At 45.3% G+C, this 20239-nt stretch overlaps 1 protein-coding gene and 1 long non-coding RNA gene across 5 annotated transcripts in view; one reads left to right on the forward strand and one right to left on the reverse strand.

Moving 5' to 3' along the window:
• LOC138285908 (uncharacterized) overlaps nucleotides 1-18241 on the reverse strand; it is a 31001-nt gene extending 12760 nt beyond the window's left edge. The window contains exon 1 of the long non-coding RNA XR_011201658.1: nucleotides 18121-18241. This is a non-coding gene — a long non-coding RNA (uncharacterized lncRNA). The remainder of the gene's footprint in view (nucleotides 1-18120) is intronic.
• The window catches only part of VMP1 (vacuole membrane protein 1), a 682493-nt gene that overhangs the window by 608829 nt on the left and 53425 nt on the right, over nucleotides 1-20239 (forward strand). The window lies entirely within an intron of this gene.

The raw sequence follows: 20239 nt of genomic DNA on the forward strand, positions 1-20239 counted from the left end.
AGTCCGCATCTACAAATCATTGCTCGGAATGATATCTTCATGCATTCCACTAGTCCCAGATTGCAGGCTCCATATGCGACCTCTGCAAGAACAATTAGACATACAATGGACCCAGGTCAACGGTTCCTTCGAAGACAAGATTCGCATAACTCCTCCAATGAAGAACATCATGAGGTGGTGGGCGAATCTAACCAATTTGTCAAACGGACTGTCTTTTCTTCTCCAAACACCAAGTTACATAGTAACAACGGATGCCTCTCTCGCAGGATGGGGGGCACATTGCCAGGACCTGCAGATCAGCGGAATCTGGAATCAGAAAGAACGTCAGCTCCACATCAATTATCTGGAACTCAAGGCAATACACTTAGCTCTGAAAGCTTTCTTACCAAGGATACAGAGTTCAAGCGTCTTAATCAGAACCGACAATACAACCAGCATGTTTTATCTAAACAAGCAAGGAGGCACAAGATCCCTACAACTTTCGCAGCTAGCCCAACAAATTTGGACATGGGCCATAAAGCACAATATTTTACTCAAGGCGGAGCATGTGCCAGGACAATCAAATATTCTAGCAGACACCCTGAGCAGGACAGTGATTCCTTATCACGAGTGGGAACTAGACCACAAAACTCTCGACAGCCTTTTTCCATTATGGGGCAAACCGAACTTAGATCTATTTGCCACTCTCGAGAACAAGAAATGCCAGTTCTACGCAAGTTGGCTTCCCCAAAAAGATTCCTGGGGGAATGCGTTTTCGATGAGATGGTCCGGAGTTTATGCCTACGCTTTTCCTCCGATCCCGCTCATTCCGAGAGTCATCAACAAACTGAAGGCGGAGGGGTGTCGCCTTCTGCTCATAGCTCCCAAATGGCCAAGACAAGTCTGGTATACGGAGCTCCTCATGCTCTCCGAACGACCACATCTACGACTCAGACAGAGCCCGACTCTTTTAACGATGCACCAGGGACAAGTCAGACACCCAGATCCGTCATCTCTTCATTTGTCAGCTTGGCTCCTGAACACAATGAGTACTTGAATCTCAACATTTCCCCGGAGTGTAGAGACATCCTGGCGAAAGCTAGAGCGGACACTACTAACAAAATCTATAAACTTAAATGGAAACGTTTTTGTATATGGTGTGCAACACAAGATCTACATCCTTTGTCCTCTACTCCGGAACAGATACTTCCATATCTCCTGCTCCTCGCAAAATCAGGGCTTGCATATTCTTCTGTTCGGGTACATCTGGCAGCAATCTCCGGATATCGCAGATCTCCAGACACAGTTTCTTTGTGTTCCACAAGAATCATCAAGCAATTTATGAAGGGCCTTTTTAGGGTTTTCCCGCCAGTTAGAAGACCTCCACCATTATGGTCATTGAGTGTGGTATTGATGCAGCTTATGAAAGCTTCTTTTGAACCGATCCACAAGGCTGATCAAAAATGTATTTCATGGAAAACAGCGTTACTGCTCGCTCTTACTTCAGCAAAAAGAGTCAGCGACATTCAGGCTTTCACTATCAAACAGCCTTTTCTCCAATTCACAAACTCAGGTGTCATCTTGCGGACAAATCCAAAATACATCCCTAAAGTTCCTTCAGCGTTTCACCTAAATGAACCAGTTATCTTAAAAACCTTTTTTCCAAATCCGCAAACAGTAGCGGAAAAAACATTACATTCCCTTGATATTAAAAGATGTTTAAAGTTTTATCTACAGAAAACTCAAACTATCCGCCAGTCGGATCAATTGTTTGTAGCTTTCGGAGGAACAAGAAAGGGACACGCGGTGTCCAAACAGACTATAGCAAGATGAATTGGCCTGGCAATTCAATTCTGCCATTCAAAAGCAGGAAAACCGCTCCACACCAAGGTGAGAGCCCACTCTACAAGGTCGGTAGCCACTTCTGCTGCATTATTTGCAGGAGTACCACTACATAGCATCTGTAGAGCAGCAACATGGTCCAGCCAACACACATTTACGAGGCATTACTGTCTCGAGGAAACGAACAACATCGATACAGCAGTGGGGCAGGCAGTGCTGAGGCATTTATTTCGATAAGGTGAGCCTCTAACACATCCCACCACCACACTCAAGGTATGTTCATTATTGGTTCTTACTCTACTTAATAGCTACAGTGTGTTTTACTTTACATTTCTGCTTCAGGTTGTTCACCTCATTATAATGTTTTTGCTTGTAGTACTCTTCAGAGTAATGAAAGGTGTACAGGTTTTTTCCACCACACACCTGTTATTGCTCTTCTATTCGAATGTCTATTGATGTACATATATTGATATGTATGTGGTTTTTTAAAGATGAACTAATGTGATTCACATCATTTATAAAATTACGATAGACTTACAGTCAATGTAATTCAATAATTAAGAAAACATTACTGCTCGTTATTCTGATTCAAGCATGTGAATCTATGAAAGATCCAATACTGGAGAAGAAAATTAGTTACTTACCTGTAACTGCAGTTCTCCAGTATTGGTATCTTTCATAGATTCACATGCGACCCACCCTCCTCCCCTCAGAGGCTCCCCTATTATACAGATATTAATCTTCACACTCCTTCTAGAAAATCTGAGGGAATTCAGCCTCTGTTGGGACTGTTTGGGAGGGGCTGAATCCTGATTGGTTGAGACTGAAGTTTGGGTCTTTTCACAAAACAAAGTGGATAGACTGTAAAATACCTTATGAGGCCTACTAGGCCTACTGGTTTTACTTTTACTGACTTACTGCTTTATGTATTTAAACTTACCGTGAGGCTCCCACCTCGACGACGGGGATGATTCAAGCATGTGAATCTATGAAAGATACCAATACTGGAGAACTGCAGTTACAGGTAAGTAACTAATTTTCATTCTCATTCTACCACTCCTACCTCACTCTATGCGGGAAAACAATCTAAGATGGGGTCGATGCCCATGCGCAATGGAGCCGAAAGGGAGGATTCACTCGGTCCCGTGACTCGAAAAGACTTCTTCGAAGAAAAACAACTTGTAACACTCTGAGCCCTAGATGGCGGGAACAGTGCACAGCATGTGAATCTGCAGCGGAACATGCCACGAACAGATGTACACTGGGTAAGTGACATTTTCCATATATTACTACATAAATTTGTTTAATTAATAATAGCTGTATGGTTTCCGGGGGGGAGGGGGGGGCATAGTGGCCCCCTGGGAATCCATACAGCTATTACAAAACATATTACACCCACAGAGGGTCAGCCCTGCTCCAGGGTGACCCCCTGCCAATTTCATTTTTTTTATTTATTTATTTTTATTATTATTTTTTATTATTTTCCCTGGCTCTGGATCGCAGCGGACCCATTTTCCCCACCGGAGCAGGAAGCGGCCTTGCCTGTTGCTTCCTGCTCCGGTGGGGAGAACGAAGTGTGACATCACAGAGGGGTTGGTGGGAGGACAGGGGGAGACACAGAAGCTCTTCCATGTCTCCCAAGAGGTATTTTCAAACCACTCCCTGGTTTCGGCCACTGGTCGTGACCCGCACCAGGGAGGGTGTGCGGGCGTCGGCCAGTGGCTGATGCCCGCACCTACAGGGTTAACAGAGCCAGAACAGCTGTGGCACCGAAGGAAGCCGGTAGGCTGGCGTACAACGGGCCCACTCTTATCCAGATATTTTCATTGTGTAACCATATTGAGACAAGCTACCGGATTAGCACCTGCACCAATAACAAGAAAAACGTAACCGCCTTGAGGCTGTTCTCTTTAAAGTTCTGCTCTATGCTACTTCTTTCCCTTAATTATTCACCGCTGTTCTTCATTCTGCTACCTGAACATGTTAAAAGAATAAGAGACGGAATATTAAGTTCCTATGATACTGTCTCGGGCCATGTATGCCTTTTTTTGGCCATATGGCGTTTATCAGATGTAAGAATGAATGTGTTCCTGTTCCCAACAGACCAGGAAGCTGGTTGGTTCATTTGAAACAGGAAGTTGGACATGTAAAGCCTGTATTGCATACCTTGATCCTGCAATCACGGTCTAGTTCTTGAACGACTAGATTTAAGTTAAACTGCATATAGTATATCACACACACACAATAATGATCATGACAGTCATCATTTTCCTATAGCATTATAGTACAGGAACAATTAAGTTTTACAGTCAAGCCCCTCATGGTTAAAAAGGTGATAAGGCAGGTAGTTTCAGAATCAGGATCCAATTGGAATCTGCTTTGTTTGTTTTTGTTTATAGTGCCTCTCCATGAATCTAATGAGCTAGTGTTATCATATGATTGTTCAGCATCATGGATAGTGTTGGAGCCATCTAGAGTGCTGAAAGGTGTTTTTTACGTTGACGTCCATTGAGGTGGCCCTTGGGAAATGCTAAACCAAAGTCCATCATCTGAGTCCGATGATTCCCCGTGAGTACTCGGTATTCAGTCTCTCCACAAATGTTGAGTCCTCAGTATTATTTTTCAAGAAGTAAGCCAAAGTCCAATAAAGTGCATTTAAATTGAAACAGAACTTCCATCTATTACTGTTTCTGCAGTTTATAACAAAGTATTTTATTTCACCCGAGCTTTCTTGTATTTCCTTTTAGTCAGTGTCTTTCATCACTGTAAGATACTGGACCCAGTTTCTTGGTATCCACCAGAGTTGGCTCTGAGTTCAAGAGCAATCTGTGTAGCAGATTCCAGCTGGTTGCTGGTCCTCTGTTCACCCCAGCAGGTTGATGCTGGGAATCAATATGTGGTGTAAAAAAACAGACTTCTGGAAACAAGACCCAAGACGAGTGGAGGGGCTATGTTCATCACTAGGTTGAAGGTAGGGGTGCTGTGGGTTGACGGTGTACCAAGTTTGAAGGGCCATTGCTGATGAAGAGAAATGTATACATCTGATTGTCCACCACTCCTGGATATTCTCAAAGGCACTTGTTAACTGACCATTCATGGGCTGATTGCATGGCAGGTGTCATCCTGGGGCCTCACTTGATCTTGAATCTTTTCACCAGAGTCCGTCCCACAAATAACCTGCATCACAGTAGACCACAGACAAACTATATTTAGTGAAGCACTTTTGTTCATCAAGCACGTTTGTGTTTTTTTTTTTTTTTTTTTTTTTTTTTTTTTTTTTTAAATCCTTAAAAATAAGTACATAAATATATGCTTCCAGTGTCCCCTCTTCATCCATTGGTCTGTTTCTGTGTCATTCACATTTTTCTTATCACACCATAGCATGGGGGCAGTGGGTCAGCCCATTTCACCGATTGGTTCTCTTTAGTCCGAGTGGTTGCATTCTACCCAAGCACAGTGCTGTCACCTACACAGAAAATACCCCCATTTGTGCCAGGGTCTCATGAGCCAATGTGTCCTTTAAATAACAAAAAGGAAAGCTTTTTTTTAATTTTTTTAATAGAAATGCTTATGTACTGTTTTTTTTATGCAAGGGCCTGACAGCTCCCTAGACACTGCTACTGGCCCATTGCTGCCACATGCAGTGCACTGCATCTCACGCAGTGCACTGCAGGTGGCTCCCATCTTTGAATGATCTTTAAAAACATTCAAAGGTGGCTGTGTTTTGGTGACTGCAAGGGCAACCATATTTCAATGGGCTTTAGAAACAATCACTGATGACGCTTATCCATGCACGCTCACAGTGACCTTTGAATGTTTTTCTTATACTTTTCACTATTTAAAGATGGCCACCTATGTGCACACCTATGCGGTTACACGGGCAGGCATCATCCAATGGTCTTATAATACCTTATTACAAAAGCTAATCCAAGGGGAGCATCTAGGCATACACATGCGTGTGCATGCACAGGCAGCCTCCTTTAAATTGTGTTTTGTTATAAAGTTTTCTTTAAAAAAAAAAAAAAATTGAAGAAAACGAGGACTGCCAAAGCCCAAAGGTTTGCCGCCTGCGCCAGACCTGTTTGCTTTGCCAATGCTTGTTAAGGGTTAATCCAACAAGAGGAGACTAGTAATTTGCAGCTCTGAGCAACCAGGAGGGACTAGTTTGTCTAGTAAGGTGTAGCTCATTGTATTCCAGGGATCAGGTCGGAGGTTCTGTACTTTGCTTGAGGTACCATAATAAACAATTCACAATTTTCCCCAATTTTGTAGTCTGAGACACATGATTAGGCTAAATCATTGTGTGTGTTCTTGTTCAAGCCAGGTGGGAGAAAAACCTACTATCTGGACTGCTTTCTGGTCTTTCTTTCTGCAATTTAGCAGCCAATGTCGGTGGGAACGCACATTTCTGATGGATACAACTACCTGCGGATTCCTCACCTAATGAATACTCCCATGGCGCCAGCATTCGACGGAAATCTTCTTCCTAGCTTCTGCACGTCGACGAGGACTTCACATTAGCCCACGCGACGCCGTCTGACGTCATACAGGCAATAAGAGGTCCTCGCCGACGTCAGTTCCCTTTTTTCCGTGCATTCGAAACGGTTATCTTCGAGGGAGCTACTGTTACTTTCATAGTTACAGTGTATTTTCTGCTGCGTGGATTTTCTCTGCGGTAATAATGTCTCAGAGGAAGTCGGGTTTCAAGCCCTGTCGAGAGTGTGGGGGCAAGATGTCCGTTACTGATCCTCACTCCGACTGTTTATGGTGCTTAAGCTCCGACCACGACGTCGCAACATGTGATTCATGTCAGCACATGAATCCGAAGGCCCTGAAAGAACGTGAGGCTAAACTATTCATGGCGAAGTCGAAGAGGTAAGAGAAAAAACATCAGAAGAAGTCTTCTTCGCCAAGGTCTCATCGGCGTCATCGAGACTCCCGGCGCCGTAGGGATTCACGGCGCCATTCCAGCAAGGAGTCTCGTTCGAGGTCGCCTTCGGCTCGGCGTCGGAAGACTTGGGAGGTCAGTCCCACTGTCACGCCACATCCATCGACGCCGTTGCCTTCTCCGGCGTCACCGACTTCGCCTGGACAGGCGTCTGTGATTGAGGTGACGCAGCCTCAGGTGTTTTCTCCGGCGTCACAGAAGTCGAGGCTGGCGTCTGGGTCACCTTCGATCCAGGCACCCCAGTATCCGGCTTTTCCCACCCCTGGAGCCGATAATAACGCATTTCTGAATGCCATGTATACCATCTTTCAGCAGATGGCTCCAGGCGGTGCTCGGGCTGGTCCTTTGGGGCTGTTGGCTTTTTCCTTGGGTGGTCCTGTGCCTTTACGGCCGGCACCCTTTATGCCCTTTCTCCCTTTGGGGAATGTGGGCTCGGCGCCGGTGCCGGTGGCCGCTCTGGTGGCTGCTCCGGTGGCTCCAGAGGTTTTGGCCCCGGAGGTTTCCATCCCGTCGACTTCAGGATTTCGTCCTGTGACTCCGGCGGGTCCATCGGAGACTCCAAGACGTGACTTTCTTCGTACGGCTCCTACCTCGGCGCCGAAGCTGCCTGTGGCGCCGGACATGGCGTCGGATGGTTCTGGAGATCGGCGCCGATCGTCGGCGGAGGCCATGTCAACTCCGCGTATTGAAGAAAGACTGCACTCGAGAAGGCGTGCTCTTTGTCTTTTGGAAGAGCAAGAATACCAACAAGTCTTGGAGGAAGGAGAGGTTGAGGACTCTGGTGATGGACTTCATGGTCTGGATACAGCCAGTGGGCTGGATACTTCCCCTGAGTGGGACCTATCATCTCCAGGGGAGTATACGGAGGAGGCTGCTACCTTTCACGCTGTGGTAAGAAAGGCAGCTAACTTTCTGGACCTGCCTTTGCCGGTGGCAGAGGCGAAGCAGAATTTGCTGACTGAAGTACTACATCCGGCCTCTACTGCAGCGGAGCCTCTTTTGCCATTCAATGAGGCTTTGCTTGATCCGGTGTTAGAGGTGTGGAAGAAGCCAGTATCTTCCTTGGCTGTTCATAGGGCTGTGGCCAGGAGATATCGGGCTGCGCCATCTGACCCTGGCTTTCTGTCTAGACACCCTACGCGGAAGAGCTTGGTGGTGCAAGCCTCCTGTTCTTCTAGGTCAGCGCCTGGATCTTTCCCGACGGTACCAGGGGACAGGGACTCCAAAAAGTTGGACGCACAATCCAAAAAGATATTTTCGTCTTGCAGTATGGCGTTGAAGGCCACCAACGCGACTTGCATTCTGGGGAGATACATCCATGCTCTTATGGACGACATATCATCTTCATTTACGGAGCTTCCCCAGGGACTTTTGAACATTGTTTCGATGCCCAGGCTGCCGCAACCCAGATTATCCAGTCTGGGCTGGACACGACCGACTCGGTGGTTAGGGCGATGGGCACGGTTGTGGTGGCGTGGAGACAGGCTTGGCTCCGCAACTCAGGGTTCTCTGCGGACGTGCAGTCGACCCTGTTGGACCTCCCGTTTGATGGGGACAAACTGTTTGGAGCCAAAGCGGATTCGGCCTTGGAAAGGTTTAAAGAAAGCAGGGTCACAGCCAAATCATTAGGACTGCAAGCCCCTTCTTCTGCCTCCTCCAGATTCTTCAGGAGGTTTCGTGGATTTGGACGTGGCTCTTCCTCCTCTTCCTTTCGGGGGAGATTCCAGCAACCCACCTCTTCCCTCCCCTATAGATCATTTAGAGGGAGGGGTAGGGCCCGCACCAGGGGAGCCTCTCAGCAGCACTCTGCCTCTTCCTCTGGAGGGGTGCAGCAGGGAAAGCAGCCTTAGGCTTCCACCATTTCCCACTCACTCATCTCCTGTAGGGGGAAGGTTACGGCATTTTCTCCACTAGTGGGAGACTATTACATCGGACACTTGGGTTATCAGCATTGTGGGAAAAGGCTACACCCTTCCCTTTCGGGAGTTTCCGCCCCCCATCCCGCCCCGCCCATCTTATTGTTCAGAAGAACACCTCCTGTTGTTAGAACAGGAGGTTCAAGTCCTCCTTTCAAAGGGCGCGGTGGAGTTGGTCCCAGAGCAGGAAAGGGGTTGAGGTTGTTACTCAAGGTACTTCCTGATTCCCAAGAAGGATGGTCGGTTGAGACCAATCCTGGATCTGAGGATCTTGAATTGGTTCCTCAAACAGGAAAAGTTCAAGATGCTGACCCTAGCTCAGGTGCTTTTGGTGTTGAACAAGGGAGATTGGATGGTGTCTGTCGACTTGCAGGATGCTTATTTTCATATTCCGATACTCAAGTCGCACAGGAAGTATCTCCGGTTTGTGGTAGGGTCGCAGCACTATCAGTTTGCGGTCCTCCCGTTTGGTCTTACTTCAGCACCTCGAGTCTTCACAAAGGTGATGTCGGTGGTTGCAGCAGAGCTCAGAAGGAAGGGGATAGCAGTATTCCCTTACTTGGACGACTGGTTGATCAAAGCCAAGTCCCCGGAGCTTGTGTCGCATCATCTGCAGTCAACAACCCAGTTGTTGTTCGACCTGGGCTTTTCGGTGAACGTGCCCAAATCTCACCTGGAGCCCTCTCAGCGCCTCCTGTTCATAGGGGCAGTACTGGATACAACATTGAATCAAGCCTTTCCTCCGCCTCAGCGGATTCAAGATATTCAGGAGTTGGTTTCAATGTTTCGAAATGTAACGGTAGTTCCAGTCCTCAAGGTCCTTCGTCTGCTTGGTCTGTTTGCCTCCTGCATACTGTTGGTCACGCATGCTTGCTGGCACATGAGGGCTCTTCAGTGGTGCCTCCGAAGGCAGTGGTCTCAACACAAAGGAGATCTAGAAGGTGCTGTCAAGATCTCCAGAGATGCTGCTGTGGACTTGAAGTGTTGGATTGCGGGCAACAATCTTTCACAAGGAAAGCCGTTCGCGCAGTCACCACCAGTGACCACGGTCATAACGGATGCTTCCACTCTAGGGTGGGGAGCTCATATGGGGGATCTGGAGATCAAAGGGCTTTGGTCTCCAGAGGAACAGATTTTTCATATCAATCTGTTGGAGTTGCGGGCTGTACGTCTGGCTCTCAAGGCCTTCCTCCCTTCCATTCGTGGTCAGTCGGTACAGGTCCTGACGGACAATACTACTGCGATGTGGTACATAAACAAACAGGGAGGAGTAGGGTCGTACCTTCTCTGCAGAGAAGCTCTTCGACTATGGTCCTAGGCAAAGGACCATCAGATTTGCTTGGTAGCAAATCATCTGGCCGGGGTCTTGAATGTACGTGCGGACAGTCTCAGTCGCCATTTCTCGGCCGACCACGAGTGGCATCTCCATCCAGATCAAGTCCGTTTAATCTTCCAGATGTGGGGGTTTCCTCGGATAGATCTGTTTGCCACTCTGGAGAACACGCACTGTCTGTTATACTACAGCCTCCAGTATCCGGTGCAGGGAGCGTTGGGGGACGCGTTTCAGATAACCTGGTGCGACCAGTTGCTTTACGCGTTTCCCCCCATACCCTTGATTCCTCGAGTGTTGAGGAAGATTCGCCAAGACCGGGCCCAAGTCATCTTAATAGCTCCGGATTGGCCAAGGAGGGTGTGGTACTCCGACCTTCTCCAACTCTCGGTGTGCCCTCCTCTCCGTCTCCCTCTCAGGGCAGACCTCCTGTCGCAGGGGCAGGTTTTACACCCCAACCTCCAGAGTCTGCACCTACATGCCTGGAGATTGAACGGGGCAACCTGAGTTCCTTCTCTCTCCCGCCTGATGTAGTGGATGTTATATTAGCGGCCAGGCGACACTCCACTATATCTATCAAACGCTAATAGGTGGTCTAAATTTGTTATGTGGTGTGGAGAGAGACAGATTGATCCCTTACATGCTCATCTGTCAGATGTTTTGTCTTTTGCTTTGTCACTAGCGCAGAAAGGTTGTGCAGTGGCTACTATTAAAGGTTACTTGTCAGCCTTCATTTGTCTTCCAGACCGACCATCGTTATTTAAATCCCCTATTGTTATTAGATTCTTGAAAGGTCTTCTAAATAAATATCCTCCAAAACCATTCGTTATGCCTCAATGGGATTTGTCCTTGGTCCTGACTTTCCTTATGGGGTCCCCTTTGAGCCTATGCATTCTTGCCCCTTAAGGTACTTAGTTATTAAAACAGTCTTCCTGGTGGCTATAACATCTGCAAGGAGAGTGAGTGAGTTGCATGCCTTATCAGTAAAACTCCCTTATACAACTTTTTATGGGGATAAAGTGGTGTTGAGGACCAAGGCTGCTTTCCTCCCAAAGGTTGTTTCACCCTTCCATTTGGCCCAGACAATTACTTTGTCCACGTTCTATCCTCCGCCTCATCCTTCAGAGGAGGAAGAGAGACTACATCGCTTGGACCCAAAGAGGGCGTTAAGCTTCTACATTGATAGAACGAAGGATTTCAGGCTGGAGGATCAGCTGTTCATCGGATACGTGGGCAAGAGGAGAGGAGAGGCAGTCCACAAGAGAACACTCTCCAGGTGGGTTGTTCTTTGTATTAAAATCTGTTACTCTTTAGCAAAGAAGGATCCTCCTGATGGTATTAGAGCTCATTCCACCAGGGCTAAGTCAGCCACTTCAGCCTTGGCTAGGGGTGTTCCTGTGGTTGACATCTGCAAGGCCGCAACTTGGTCGTCCCTTCACACTTTTGCGAAGCATTACTGCTTGGACTCTGAGGTCAGAAGGGACGGTCATTTTGTGCACGGTCAATGCTGCAGGATTTCTTGGTTTGACCATTTAGGCACCCACCACCGGGCGTGGTACTGCTTTGGGACTCTATTCATTAGGTGAGGAATCCACAGGTAGTTGTATCCATCAGAAGAACGAGTTACTTACCTTCGGTAACGACTTTTCTGGAGGATACATTAGCTACCTGTGGATTCCTCACGGTCCCACCCGCCTTCCCGTTGCCTTTTTGGTCTTACCAAGTATTCCTTGAGTGTGCTCCTCTTGGTCTTTAAGGCTGCCATAGATTTTGTATATATGGATACTTGTGTATATGTGTATGTGTATATATATATATATATATATATATATATATATATATATAGATATATATATATATATATATATACATCTTTGTGTATATACATAATTAGTGTATTTTTGTTTTGATTTAAAAAAAAAAAAAAGAGTTATATTAAATCTACAGTCATTTTATTGCAATGTTGTGTGATTTACAATGTTATGGGATGTTGCCTTGATCTTTCATTGCATTGGGTTATTGTTCTCATGCACGTAAAAAAATGTTGGTACTGACGTCGGCGAGGACCTCTTATTGCCTGTATGACGTCAGACGGCGTCGCGTGGGCTAATGTGACGTCCTCGTCGACGTGCAGAAGCTAGGAAGAAGATTTCCGTCGAATGCTGGCGCCATGGGAGTATTCATTAGGTGAGGAATCCACAGGTAGCTAATGTATCCAACAGAAAAGTCGTTACCGAAGGTAAGTAACTCGTTCATCTTCCATCTTGCAGCCATGTAGGCCTGTTATTACAGGGCAGATTTGGATAGAGATGTGCTGCACTCACATTATGGGTGGAAGGAATAAGTGTCCCTGTTCAGACAAGTTATAGAGCAAAGTAAAATGCTAGTTACCTTAATGTATTTTATGCAGCATAGGGTCTGTTGCAGCTGAGGTGCTGCCTGCCCCGTCTCCACCAGAGTGCTCAGGTGTGACAGTCCCTGCGGAGGGACAGATGATTTCAGGGTTCGCTATTGAAGTAATCTCTACAGAGGGTGGCAATTGGAGGCAGTTGTGCTAGAGCTTTTGGTGAAGTGTGCACCTGAGCCCTGGGGCTTCGTGAAATCGCTGATCTTATTCCAAGTAGACTATCACATATCACTTAGCCTTTAAGAGAGCTTCAGCCTGCTGAAAATCTGCAAATAAATCAGCAAAGCCAAGTTTTTTTCATTTATCTTTTTTTATGTTTGGAATCATCTCTTGTCAGTCTTATTCACAAGTGTGAAGTAGATCCAGTTTTTCATGAACATGTTTAACCACTTGGCTCATTGGAAGGGTTTGGCCTGTTTGGTTTTGTTTTTTACTTCTCTGTGACTAGTTTTCCCTTTAAATGTTGACTGTTGTCTGTTCCAGAAAACGTTTACTACCCAGCCGTTATCTTGTAGCAAATGTGGAAGTTGGCTTCTCTCAAGTTCCCAGTACGCAGGTGTCCAACTCCCTGGAATTCCCTTTTGGCTAGAAGGAGCTCGATTCTTGTTTTCATTTTCCTAGTGAGCCATTTGTTTAAAGAAAACGGCTGATACACGCCTTCACAGACACCTAGCCTCAAATGTCGGTCAGAATATATAGAGGCACACTTGTACCCGACTCTAATTACAGAGTTAAGTGGAATAAAAACTGACCATGGATTCTGTACTTAGTATGAGTTTTTGTTAGGCCGGTAGTCGAATGTTCTGTATTACGTTTTAACATCAGGTTGTATGTATTCGTTTTACAAGCTGTTACCCCACATCTGGAGACCAAAGGAACACAGAGGCAGAACAATCAGCAGACCTACTGCTCAGGTGTGCGTTATCCTACGTGATTAAAGGCCCGGTCAGTTTAGACTGGTCCTAAGCAGAATGCTTCCAGAGGTTTTGTCAGTGCAGCCACCAAACAAGGAATTAATGGAGCAAGAACTGGTTCTCAAATCCCCTTATGTCCCCATAAACAACCATTGTCACCCTGTCCTGGCAACCCGGGAAAGTTGGGGTGAGATGCCCTGTGGCAAGGAAAGGCAGCCCTGTGCTGACAACTGCGACCCGTCTCCCTAAATAAGGTGCAGGCAACCACATATTTCTGATGAGCTCAGAAAGGGGATGGACAGCCTTAAGAGACGGCTGCTTTCAGTGGTTAAAACACTAAACCTACTGAAGTATCAAACTGGGTCAGAAGACCTGAAGCACACAACGCCTTGTTTGACTGTACATAGGATTCCAGACAAGGCTCAATGTTCAAGGCAGCCAATAAATTTCATGGGAATGTGGAACTGAGCTGGCTCTACAATATTTACAGGCTTTAGTGTTCACTGAAGCAGTGGCAAATTGGTAGACATAAAAAATGGTCTGTGCAAAGTGACTGAACACCTCTCACTTCCCCAGCCCATAAATATTTGAAAGAAATGGGACTTAAGGGTGCATTTCATAGAAAAATATTCCAAATAAATTGTCTAATAAGCTGTTGGTTTCACAGTGAGGTCTGAAAGACATTAATGAAATATTTGTGTTCTTCAGTCCACCGAGTGTCCTACTTTCTGGTGAATTTGAATAAGTTAATTTCCTCTCCTCATGAAAAGAATAACATGAATTGGAACAAACAGTGCTGATTACAGCACAAGTTTTCAAAGGAATTGGTTACAAAGATTGCAGTTAAAATTACCTGAGTATTTAATATAGCAGTGCCATTACTTCGTCAAAATGTATAAGGCACTTATTATTTTCTCAACATGCTCCTTCTAAGTAGGTTATCAATTGTATAGTGGAGGCAATGTATACCTCTCCTTCTCCGGCCTTAGACAAAAGCGCTAACTTTTCAGGTTACACTGGTTTTATTGGCTCAGACTTAAGAACTAACCTATCTCCCCCTCTCTAGGTAATCAGTTGCTAGTTATGTGGGGACATTAAAGGCTAAATGGATATCACAATATCTGTTCTTACCAAAGCTCTCTCAGGTTACAGACTTTGTGAGTTCAAACAGCAAATTTAGTGTCATGTAGATTATTAGCTTTTTAATCAATAGAGGGAGGTCTGGAACATGAATAGCTACACAGATCTTACCACCTCGGTCTTCGACAGAAGAGCTAATCTAAGCAATTAGTTTCCATAGTATATGACTAAAGTACACCTGAAAGTGTCACAAAATGTTAGTCTGTCCGTTTTCATTTTTAGTAAATAAAATCACTAGGCTCCTACAATCCCATCCCTTCTCTGAATAGGCACTCTACTCCAAACAACAGTATTCTAGTTATAGCAAAACAGCTAATTGTGTCCCTTAATAGCAACTTATATGTAGTAAATAAACTACTATTGTCCCCAAACAACCGTGTTACTTTCTAGAAACGTACCATCTTGTTATATATTCACATGCTTGAATCCTTCTCTGTGGTCAGGTTGGGAATCCCTGGTGCATTAGCTTAGCAGTATACAGTGTAAAGTATACAGCATACAATATGCAATCTAAAAAGGCGATAGGTATGAAACAACCTTGTGTTCCATATTTCAAGGGATGCATGCTAGTGAACTGGATACAAGAGGAGCAGCCCAGTGTTGCTGTTCAAGTATTCAGTGACCTGGCCTGCATCGCACGCGAGGTTGGGGACGGTGGGGGTTGTCACTGAATAATTAAGGGTACCCCAGCCTTTTTTTTTGTCCTGCTATGACTAGTGTGCTTCCCTTCCCTGGCAAGCAGAGCAAACTCCCACAGAAAACAGCATCCTATGATTGTTTTTTTCCCTCTTTGTGAACCCTGACTGCGCAAGTCTGCCCAGATAATAAATTATAGCTGGTCATGTTTGAGGGACAGGTAGAATCAGGCTCCAGAGACGGTTTGTTCTAAAATATTCAGGTCAGTCCTATGCACTATGCAAAAGCACTGTGAATGGTTGGTTCGGAGTCGGCATGGTTTTATTTCTGGTCGACATCTCGGGCTGGGATAATTAGTGGAGTCCCACCGCCTTTAATGAACCGGTCGCCACTGCACCTAGTGCAAACGCTATTTGTGCCCTTTTACACTTGGGTGCACTGCAGATTTGTCCTGGGTGGAACTCTCGCAATTGCTACTGCAGTAAACGTACCAATGAGGCGCTCAGAGACCATGAATGTTGGTTTATAGCAGCGATACTCTGATACATTCTCAGTTAAGCGTGGACCTTTTGTGTCAGCCACTGGCCCCAAATATGATACTCCAGACTGCCATAAACAGAAGAGTTCTAAGATTGGGGCTCATGGAAATGTGTTAACCTTGTTGGAAGGGTATTTGAGTTAATGTCTGCCACCGAAAAATCGCTCCTTTTCGGATGAATGTAAACGGTATTATCAGCAGCTAAGGCCCGATAAGCTAAGTCCTAGTATGGAAGATTCTGTAGTAAAACCCCAGGTATCCTGTGAACCATTCGAGCAATAATCCCTGCTAGTTCTAACTGCCTATAGCCATCCCTTCTCTTCACTGGACGGGCAGAGATGCAGCTCTTGGTAACTGCAAGAAATGTAGAACAAGCATTGGCAAACCTAATAGGCCTCTTGGCTTTGTCGGTATTTTTTTTTGCCATTTTAAACAGCAGCACAGCTGCTGTGCAGCATGGCTTAAAGTAGAAAACAAAAGCGCTAAAACGTGGTCATGTCCTAGCTGTTTTTTCCTTTACTTCAGCCATATTGCACAGCAGACGCACTGTGCAACATATGTAATCAAGCATTGACAAAGCCAATAGATTTTGAATAGGCAAGACCTATTGGCTTTGCTAATGCTTGTTTTTTTTGTTTGTTTTGTTTTTTATTGCGGGTTGGGAGGCAAACTCATGAGGGAGGGTGAGTCAAGGAGGCCTACATGGACAGCAGAGGATGGTAGGGTGCGTAGGCAGGCAACAACAATGGAGGGAAGTGCAGTGGGCGAGACGAGCAACAACACAAGGGAGGGAGCGACACAGAGGGTAAGATGTATATGAGAGACACACTCAGGTAGGGGCACATAACCGGAGGGGCAGGTGAGCTGGCCACTTTGTAGTGCTTTTCAGGTCAAATTTGAAGAGGCAAGACGGGTAGGAGAAAAAGTAGAAGTGGGGGGTAGAAGTTAAAAAAAAAAAACAAGAAAAAAGTGCAAGTGCTATGCAGGGAGCAGCAGGCAGCGAAGTTTGAGGGGAGAAGAAATCACGTTGGGAGAAGCGGACAGGCACAGATTAACATGAATCAATCTCTGCTTGGTCACTGCTCCAAAGAAACAATCAGAAATGACGTTGTTGCTGCAGTGGCCAATTAAGGAGGCTGCAACGAAGTGACCTTCAGCCAACACATGGTAAATCAATAGGCGAGCTCCAAGCCCTTTTTATATACAATTGTGTCTCGCAAGTGAAACACGTTGCTAACGCATGTTCCCGCAGGCTCAACTGTAGCAAGAGGCCAAACCAAATACTAGCAGGAGCATTTTCACGAAAGAAGTGAGTGTGATGGAAAACGTCAAATGAAGATCTTCCGCCCGTTGTATACAATACTAATTTAAGAAAGGACATAAATATTTCAAGATTGACCCAAAAAGGACGAAATTCCGAAGCTGCTTAGAAACATTTTTAATAAAAAAAAGAGGAGACAAGCTTGTTTTCCATGACGTGAGCCAACAATTGTAACAGGATTGGAGGTGTATTTCCTTGCTAAACAAAGTAAACAAAGGCCTTTAATATAACACAACACTTTTTTGCTGCTAAACATCGAATTAACTAGTCTAGTGAAAGTCATCTAGTTTGGGGAAATTGAGCAAACGAAAAAGAATTAATTAAAGACTAACATATACCTTTTAGAAAAATAAGAATATGCTTCTTTAAAATAAACCATAATATTTAAGAACAAACAGATTCGCAAACAAAGAAATTGTGACAAAAAACCGTAGGCTCGATTAAAGGAGTGTCAGAAAGTCCAAACACGTCCCATTCTATCATGTCGCCAAAAATAAATAATTACTTCCAAAACAACCACATTTCCAGTAGGTGTTCTCCTTTTTGTCCAGTTTTATAATTAATACGAAATAGTGACATACAAAGTTCTTCTATTTGACTTGCCAAGTAAACCTCAGAGAACAGCAGGGACCAGTAAGCAGACTTTAAATTACTCGTGGGACTTTATAGGGTTTTCCTGAAACCACATCCCCTAGTCGGTATTGTACGTGAAATGTATTTTGTTGAACAAAAGATTGACCAACAGAGGTTTTTAGTTTTTTTTTCTGTTAGGTATTGGGACTCTATCCAGATGCAGGACCAGCCCCACTATTTACCACAATGTCCCTGCAAAATGTTGGAGTGTCATTCTCCTCCAAAACCTTATATGTACGACTTATGTGAAAAAGTAAGCATTAGAAACTGCCCAATCACAATACTGCTAACAAGGTCGTTTATTTTAACCTGATTTACAGTTTCCCCCTTGTAACGTGCTGCGGTGGTATTTTCAACTATCCTTTATCGCCGATATTATGCACGATATTGCCCTTTGTACAATATTTCGGATGCACACATTTTCTCCAGTTTTTACCTGGGGGGAAAATCGCAGGCAAAATAGGAGCGAGCACAATTTGCACTAATCCTTGATATGAAATCAGACCCAGGCATTACCTTAATTAAGACTTTCGGGTCGTCGGTAGAAGTAATGTTTTGAAATCCAGACGCCTTAGCTGAATCGCTTACCGCCATTTACAGTGTCATGGTCCCAGGATCCACCGAGGCTTTGAAGGTGGCGCGGGGGTCACTTCCACACCATCTGACATGTACAGGAAAGGGTGACTCAGAGAGGTGGTTTATAGCACGTCTGCCTAGACCAGTTCAAACGACTTCTGAATGTTTTAATTGGTCGGAAGTGTGTGTGTTTGTGCTGTGTTGCTTTAGGTTTTGACTTACAGTTGCAGCAGGAATGTTTGTGGTGAACTTACCGAACAAAGACCGCGAGGAAATATACTGCTGCTTGTCACTTTGAAGCGGGTGAAGACGCAAGATGCTTTTGTCTAATTCATTTGTGATCAGGTAATGAGGCGTTTCATGTTGACCTTTTTTGTGGTTGAATCCTTCTGTTCCAGTAAAAGGGAAGGCCAGAACCCTCGCCTAGCAGCTGCACAGAATCTACAAAGAGGCATTAATTTCGCTATCCAGTTTTGGGCCTTGTGGCAGATGTTAGATAAAAGCAAATGCTTTCGACACTTTTAATAATGTTTGAAATTATCCTGCAGTCATTGTATGTCATGTATCAGGATCACCTACGAGTCTCTCTCGCTTTCTATGTAGCTAATTGCAAAAGCCATATTTTTGGCTTATCAAAAACATAGAGGGGCTTAGACACCGCCCATTGCTTACCATTAGTTGTCTTTCCTGTCACTGTCATTGACTGCTTCTTATTCATGTTCCAGCTTGTCAGTCTTGTGTTTGTCCCTCCCATGTAACCTAGCTTCTTAACTGGATGGCTTCCATGATTCCATTCTTTTCAAGCACTACTTTTTTTTTTGATTTAGCACTTTCTAAGAGTGCATATATTTTTCAGCTGTCACATTTGTTTACTTCTCTCCCCTTGTTCGCTGTCACTTGTCTGCTTCTCGCCCTCTCCATGTTGCGCTGATTCTCATGTCCTCCGCCATTGCTTTTGCATCTATGTGCTTCTCTGCTGCCTACTCCATGTTGCTCTCTCTCGCATAAGTCTTGTCTTCTTCAATCCAACTCGATGTTGCTTCCCCCACCTATGCCCTGCTTTTGTCACCCATTGCTTCTTCTACCTACCATCACCCTCTGTGTTGCTTCCCCCTACCTGTCCCCTCCTTCTCTGTTACATTTTATTCCCCCTTCTCTGTTTTTGAAGTCTCACTCTCTGCATTGCTTCCCCCATCCTTTTGTCCTCCACTTCTGTCACCCTTTGCTTCTCATCCTCACCACCACATTGCGTCCCCATTCGCGTCTGCCATATTGATCCCACTGGCGCGTCAAAGAAACCACTTTCAAGCATTTTTTTCTTTTTCTTTGCTAATCCATCTCGGATCGGCAAATAAAGAAAAAGAAAGTGGCCCATCATTTTGTAGGTGTGTGCATGCACCACATAATGATGTGGCCACTTGACCAAACAGAGAAATCAGGATTCATGCTAAGAGGTGTATTACTTGAAAGAGGAAGAGAGGGAACAGGAGAGCAGAGGGATGTAAGGTGAGCAGGAAGAGCAAATGAGAGATCGGGGGTTGCAGGTGTAGACTGATTCGATATCAGTTTAGGGAATAGGTGTAGTGAATTTTCAGATAGCATAGAGCTGGGTGCCTGTGGTAGAGAGTGGATCCTTAAAAGGATAAAAGATGGGGAGTGGGTATGAGTGGTGTTGAAGGAGGACTGATGGGTGGGGGATAATTGGAGGGACTTGATGTGTTTGCTGGGAGAGACGGTGCATGATGGTTGCTGCTGAAGGTTCTTGTATAGCTGCCTAGGCATTACATTGAACAGCAATTCCGTCCCTAGTCTCGAACACGGAAGGTGCCCTTGTCCTCTCTGCCTGAACTCTGGTTTTGGACGCTAATGGAGAAGGAGTTGTATGGGTTGGTGGGAGAGGTCATATGACCCTTGTTTGGGCCCCCTGCAGCACCAACCTAGTGATCGTCCAGCAACTAACTAAACAAGTACAACTGGAGATGTTGGGTGAGCTACATTTGATGATATACAGCTTATGTCTGGGGTGGAAGAAGAAACAGAGGTGGGGGAAAGAGAGGAG

Source organism: Pleurodeles waltl, chromosome 3_1, assembly GCF_031143425.1.
Source record: "Pleurodeles waltl isolate 20211129_DDA chromosome 3_1, aPleWal1.hap1.20221129, whole genome shotgun sequence".
NCBI classification, from domain to species: Eukaryota; Metazoa; Chordata; class Amphibia; order Caudata; family Salamandridae; genus Pleurodeles; species Pleurodeles waltl.